At 40.3% G+C, this 7512-nt stretch overlaps 1 long non-coding RNA gene across 1 annotated transcript in view; it reads left to right on the forward strand.

Moving 5' to 3' along the window:
- Positions 1–559: 559 nt before the first annotated feature.
- The window catches only part of LOC109384864 (uncharacterized), a 10915-nt gene continuing 3962 nt past the window's right edge, over positions 560–7512 (forward strand). The window contains exon 1 of the long non-coding RNA XR_002124501.1: positions 560–847. This is a non-coding gene — a long non-coding RNA (uncharacterized LOC109384864). The remainder of the gene's footprint in view (positions 848–7512) is intronic.

Below are 7512 nucleotides of genomic sequence, written 5' to 3' on the forward strand. Positions count from 1 at the left end.
AGAGCGCAATGATCATACCAACATGGGCCAGTGAAGCAACGTCCTCCACAACTAGACTGAAGAACAAAAGGACAGCAACTTGTCTGTTCCCCTTCCTCAATTCCTCAACGTTGCTCCCTTCCCCCAATTCCCCAATAAAATCTTAAAAAAAAGAAAAGAAATGTGCGTATAAAATGAGCTTATTTATGTAAAAATACATACATTCTTGTATATTCATAGATATTTCTTCAAGAAGACATAAACTATTAGCAGTATTTAACATTTATTTAAAGTTTAAAATATGGAAAGACAATGCTGTATTTCAGAGAGAGAGAGAGAGAGAGAGAGAGAGAGAGAAAATGCCTGGAACTGAGACATAATAATACAGTTTAGGGAGAAAGAGAAATGAAATTGGAAAAGGGCCCATAAAAGCTTTATATTTTAATGTTTTCATTAAGAATATATCTATAACGTTCTTTTCAAATATTGAGGGGGGGAAATTTTTTTAAAAGGCTCATTTAACTCTAACATGCTTTAACCTTTATAAGATCTCTTAAAATAATCAGTGATACAATGATGACTCATTTTTTTTTAATATGAAAGCCTGCAGCGAGAAGGGATTAACATTTCCTTAGAGAAATTGGATCTACTTGGTAGAACATTCTTGTACTAATCTTTCTAGTTGACCAGATTTTTCTATTAATACAGTCTGAAAAGAACAGTTGTGCTCTCATGGTGTGTTTCTGTATGTTGTCAAACAGCAGCTGATACTTGATCAAGTTAGCAGGCTTCATAGTGCTGGGGAAACAGTTCCTTACCTTCCTCACCCCTGCCTTGGAAAGCTGTTGCCAAAATTCCTGGACCTTTGGTAAGTCACGGATCTCCAACAAAATATAACTAGCAGTATTCTTTGAAACTTGGGGAAGTGTGTGTGTGTGTGGGGGGGTGTCTTCATTCTCTGGAGGAGCCAACAGGTTAAAATTGTTCACTCTGAGCTGCAGGCTGGGCTCTGCGACCTGCACAGCAGAATTCTCCCTTAAATACTCTAACCGCGCTCCTACTTACAGATCCCACCAACATCTGTGGGAACTGTCTGTGCAAGACGATGCAGAATCCACCGTCCAGTCTGCTCCTTAAGGGCAGAAAGATGGGCTCAGCGACTTGGCACTAGCTGCCCTTCGTCTATCTGACTCAGGAACTCGTGACATTGAGCAATGAAACATAATCATTAGTCAAACGTGAATGGGAGACCATCCTCGCTTTGGGTACCAGAGTAAGTGGTGTATCTCTTTGCGTCACACACATTTTTCTCTCATAAAACTGAGTTTTAAACATACACAATGGAGTTTTTCTTCCAAGCACTATGCTTGATGGTGAATATTATCTAGTGAGTGGCCCACATCTAAAAGTCACTTTTTAGAAGAGGATTTCCTAACCAGAAACCTGGGTGAAACTCTGCACTAGACACCCCAGTTGGCTCATTCCAGCCTCCCAACTGGAAACATGCTGGCCACAAATGAACTGAAGGAAGTTTTATACAAAAAACAAAAATAAGTCACATTACATATTGTGTCACCAACAATCCCCAGTAATAGTACGTTTCTGGAAGATTGGCGATGATACCTAGATGGGTTGCATTTTGAGATACCCCGCTGGCAGACGCCTTCCTGGCCTGTCGCCTCCCACCCATGCAACAAGCCTGGTGCTCTCGGTGTGTCCTCTGCACTCTGCTTTCCCTGTGTGTATCTGGAAGGCAAGGGCTTTTGCATAGAGGTCCACCTCACTCCCGGTGCATTGGCCTTACTCATTCATCCAGGGCACACGCAAGGTCTCGCTGCCCTTCCAGATCCTAGCAGGTGAGCAGAGACTCACCCTGTGGGCTTGGCCAGGGGGTACCCCTCTTTCCCACAGCTCTCAACATAAGCCTTTCTTCTTCAAAAGCTCTGCACGATTTTCATTATCTAGCAGCTACCACATGTTGAGGATAGCATGCTTCAGGCCTGCACTGTCCAGCACAGGAGTCACTTGAGCACTTGAAATTGTGTCTAGTTTAAATTGAAATGTGCTGTAAGTGTAAAACATATAAAGGATTTTGAATATAGAAAAGTGTAAAATATCTCATTAAAAATTTAATCCAGCGGGGTCAAATATATGGTGATGGAAGGAGAAATGACTCTGGGTGGTGAACACACAACGTGATATACAGATGATGTATTACAGAACTGTACACTTGAAACCTATGCAATTTTACTAACCATTGTCACCCCAATAAATTTTAATTTAAAAAAAAAGAATTATCATATATTCCCCCCCAAAAAAAATTAATCCTTCAGATACTGATTGAGGGCCTACTAAGGTTCAGGCACTAAAGCAGGTGCCAGATGCATGGTGGGGTTTATGGAATAAAGCCTGTGCCCTCATAGACATAGACAAGAAATAAAAAAGCAAAACAGACGAATAGTCACAAAACTGATAAGTGTGATGAAGCAACAGCCAGCGTGTTGCAATTGATAAGAACAAGGGTCAGGGTTGAGACCATTTATCTAGAGTGGCCAGGGAAGGTCCACCAAGAAGGTGCCATGGGTTGTTGAGACCTGAAAGTGGGGTGAGCCAAACAGGTAAAGGTCAGGAGGAGGAGAAGGGGAGACGGTGTGGACAGACCCTGAGGGTGCTGAGCACTGTCGGTGAGGGGCCACTTGGTGTCATGCGACGCTGCTCATGGAAGCAGGGGCAGGTCCCACAGGCCTGAGAGGTCAAGATCTGGAGTCGGGATTTCATTCAAGGTAAAATAGGAGGCCAATGAAGAGACTTGAGAAGGGTGGTGACTTAATCCATTTTATGCTTAAAATAGGTTCTTCTGGCAATTGTGTGAAGGATGGATTGGAAGGGACAAACGCAGATGCATAGAAACGAGTTAGGAGGCAACATAGTTGTCCAGGCCAGAGTGGTTGGCAGCTTGTTCTAAGGTGGTGGCAGCAGAAAGTGCTCAATGGAAAGTGTGTTTCATGTGTCCCTAAGTCCTCCAGCTTTCCAAGCTCAGTGGAATACAGACACAGTGAAATGAAAATAAATGAATAACTGGGAGAGTCCAGCTTCCTCCCTAATATTTCTGAGGAGTACCCGAGAGGAAGGTAGATTTTCCTGGTGGCTCCTCTCACCATTTGCTTCTGCACCCTAATCTAGACTCAGTACTTGATCCCCTATGGCAGTCCTGTGGGCCACCCCAGCTTGCTGTGAGCATGACTTTCTCGGATTCCCTGAGACGGTGTTAAGACATGCCTAAGGGAGGCGTAAAGCTTCCACAAAGACGCGGGAAAGGCTAACAAAAAACCGGAGCACCAAAGGAAAAGCAACCTTCCCTTCATTATCCAATACGTCTGTTGCTGAAGAGCACACTGGGGGTGGGGTGTGGGGGGTGGCTGGTTAGCTCAGGTGGTTAGAGCTCAGTGCCCATAACACCAAGGTTGCCAGTTCGATCCCCACATGAGCCACTGAGCTGCGCCCTCCACAACTAGATTAAAACAGCTACCTGACGTGGAGCTGATGGGTCCTGGAAAAACACACTGTTCCTCAATAAAAAAAATTTTTTTTTTTAAATAGCACACTAGGTTTGTTCCCCCATCTCTTTTCCCCCTAGTTCCAGGGTCCAAACTCCTTTTCTTGGGTCTTGAGGAGAAAATTTAAAAGTCCCAAAACTGCATTACTTCTGTTACTTTTACTACCCACTTTATGTCAACTTCTCCCATCCAGATGGGTCTGGGGCTTTGCCTCTCAGAAGTAGATGGCCCGTCGACATCCTTTCCTAAATAAAAGGATACATTTTCTTCTGTTGAGGCCCTTTCATGTGGAAGCACCTGAAATTAGGTTTTTAAATTACATTTTCTTTCCTCCACACTTGTATGACCTCATTTAATCCTCATACGAAGTAGATGTTATTCTCATTTATGAAGAAAAGCAAAGCTAAAAGCGGTGGCTAAGAGAAATAATTTGCTCCAAATCACACAACCAGTAAGGAATGGAGAGACAATTCAAAACTGAATTCAACTTAAATGTTGGCAGACCACCACCAGCCGACACTACCTCCTCTGCAGAAATGGGTCACAAGGGCAAGGTCATGTTTCCCCTCCACTGCACCACCACCTTCTCCCTCCCTTATGGAAATACACTTTTTACCTAGATGACTAGAGATTTAAGAACAGATTGTGTAGAATCTGTATGTCCAAAATAACACCCTAATTTAGTGTCATTTTTCCTCCTAAGGGTAAGATGGTTGTCCTTTTTTTTTTTTTTTCCCCTCCACAGGACAAATTCTCTGTGCCCAGGAGCTGGTAAATCATTAAAATTTATTGTATTGAACTTTAAATAAAAAGCAATCGTTTCCTATGGAGCTCTCAAGTGAAATTATGCCAGATGGCAATTTCTTACAATTTCCTAAATGAGCTTAAAGAAGAGATCGGTTAGAGTTCAGAATGCTTCCTCCAATTAAACCAAGCTATATTCACATCTTAATGAGAAATAGTAAAAATACTAGCAAAGGCTGTGGTGTTGGTAGTAACAGAGGGGGTGAGTAACAGTCAACATTTATTATTACCTTGTGGCACGCACTCGGCCAGTCTCCTTACAAAGACTGATTTATTTAATCCTCACATAAACTCTATTAAATTGTTGCTACTATTATCCCTGTTTTACTGCTGTAGAAATTGAGTCTCAGATAAATTATCAAAATTGCCCAAGATTATAGAGTCTGTACCTTCTATTTTAAAAACATGGGGACTTCTGAAACTCTTTAGTAAGATAAGCTGGACAGATGCCTCTGTGAAGGTCAGTCCTCAAAACCTCTTCCAGATAACTGGGCATCTAGAAAAGACAAACATCAATTGGGTGTTATTATTAAGGGTAAGTGCAGGAATCAGATGCCTGTTACACCTACTCATCAATTAAGGCGAAAGTTGTATTTGGGTTGCACCGTTTAATCATTTAATCTTTATTTAATTCATCACTATTGAATGAATTTGATTTATTCATTTACTCATTTATTCATTCATCGATTGGCTGACATATGTTAGGTATTGTAAGGCACTGAAGATACAAAGATTAATAAGAGACTGTACTTCAAGTCCTTGTTTTCAACCTACAAGGGGACAATAGGCTTGACAGGATGGGACATCCCCCCCTCCCCCCGCCCTCTCAAGCCTGGCACCTCCAAGGCTAAGGTAAGAGAAGGGGTCCTTCTGTCCTGTGACAGAGACAGACATTCTCAACATAAAGAAAAGCATTTGTTCAATCTTCCCAGTTTGTTTTTAGATTTTCCGTTCTCAGGTGGCTTTCTCTTCCGCCTTTTCCAGTTTTAGGATCAGAAGTTCCCATCTTCCCTTATCTAACAGGAGATCTATGGGGGCCACTGATGCCTGCGGCTGGGGCACAATTGAAGATGGGTACTTGTGGGGTGGAGGGGCTGTGACAATGTCGGAGAAGGGAAAGAGAAGGGTTTGACCACCCAGGAGGAGAGGTAGGACCTGAGAGAGAGTCTATGCTACGTAATGGGGGTGGCTAGGTAGGTGGTCTCAGAGAAAGATTCTGCACCCACAAACGTTTACAGCAAAATAACATTGTCCATCTTGTTGAATGAATCTTGCTTTTAAAATTTGTAGTTTTTAAAATTTGATTTGGAAATGTATTTTGGTTTAAATATATGTGATAAACCTGATTTATAAAAAATATATATACTTGATTGTATATGTGTACTATTATGTGGAATTTTAATAAGAACAATAGTGGTGTTCACAGAATCATTTAATTTTCTATTTTAAAATTTAGAATGTTATTTATATACAGTGAAATTAACCCTCTTTAGTGTACAATCCTGTGTATTTCGACAAATGTATATAGTTATGTAGCCATCATTACAATCAAAATATAAAACAGTCTCATCATTCCGAAAGTGTCCCCCATGTCACTTTGTAGTTAACTCTTCCTATCAACCCAGTTAGCTCCTGGAAACCACTGGTATGTTTTCTGTCCCTATATATGTGCTTTTGCAAGAATATCATATTAATGGAATTGAATATTATACAGCCTTTTAACAAAAACAAACAAATATCTTGGTTGAGGTATAACTGACATATATATTGCACATATTTAAGGATACAATTTGATAAGTTTTGACATATGTATGCATTCATGGAACAAAAATGTTTCCTCATGACACTTTGTAATCCTGCCTCCCATACCCCCTGGTCCCCCATCCTCAAGCAACTACTGATCTACTGTCATTCTAGGTCATTTTGCATCTTCTAGAATTTAATAGAAATGGAATCATGCAGTATGGAATCTTTGTCTGGCTTATACTCAGCATAAGAATTTTGAGACCTGTACATGTTATGTGCATATAAATAGCTCATTCCTTTTTATTGTTGAGTAGCATTCTGCATACTATATGTGTATGGCTATAACACAATTTGTTTACCCATCCATCTGCTGAAGAACATCAGTTTTGTTTTGGACTATTGCAAATAAAGCTGCTCTGAACCTTTGTGTACAAGTCTTTGTATGTGCATATGTTTATTTCACTTGGATAAATAACTAGTAGTGAAATGCCTGGGTCATATGATAGGTGTAGGCTTAAGTTTTTGAGAAACTGATAAGCTGTTCCAAAGAGGCTGTACTAGTTTACATGCCCACCAGCATTGTATGAGTTCCTATCCTCCTCATCCTCACCAACACTTGGTTTAGTCAGTCGTTTTAATGGTAATTCCTTGCAGTTTTAATTTGCAGTCTCCTAATAATCAATGCTGTTGAGCATCTTTTCATGTGCTTGTCATCTCTCTATCTGCTTTGGTGAAATGTCTATTCAGACCTTTTGCCTATTTTTTAATCCAGTTGTTTCTTTTCTTGTTGTTGGGTTTTGAGCTCTTTGTATATTTTGGATATAGGTTCTTTATAAGATATGTGATTTGCAAATATTTTGTCCCAATGTATGGCTTATCTTTTCATTATCAGTGTCTTTTTAAGTTCTTAATTTTGATGAAGCCCGAACTGTGAAATTTTTTTTCTTTTTTGGCTCATATTTTGGTAATATATCTAACAAATCTTTGCTTATCGCAAGGTCACAAAGATTTTCTTCTATTTTTTAAATGAAGTTTTATAGTTTTAAGTTTTACAGTATGGTCTCTATCTCATTTTGAGTTTATTTTTGTATAGAGTGCAAGATATTGATAAATGTTCTTTAAAATAGTTCATGTGAACTCATGTTTTAGAAACACTGTAATATGTTTCCTAATATTGACAAGGGAAAGGGAGAGATAGGTAGTACCAAGAAGGGAGCATAAAGTTGAGACTTCTAATTTTTTTTCTACTTTTTTTTAAATAGGAGAGAATTGGATACAATTTTAGGTTGTAGAGATAGCGCCACTTGAAAGAGATTGAAGGGCTGGCCGAGTGGCGCAATGGTTAAGAACTGGCTTGGGACGCCAGAGGGCCCCGGTTCGGACCCCACATATGAGGGCCAGTGACACTGCCCTCCACAGCTAAGAT

Source organism: Hipposideros armiger, unplaced genomic scaffold (assembly GCF_001890085.2).
Source record: "Hipposideros armiger isolate ML-2016 unplaced genomic scaffold, ASM189008v1 scaffold_104, whole genome shotgun sequence".
Taxonomy (NCBI): Eukaryota; Metazoa; Chordata; class Mammalia; order Chiroptera; family Hipposideridae; genus Hipposideros; species Hipposideros armiger.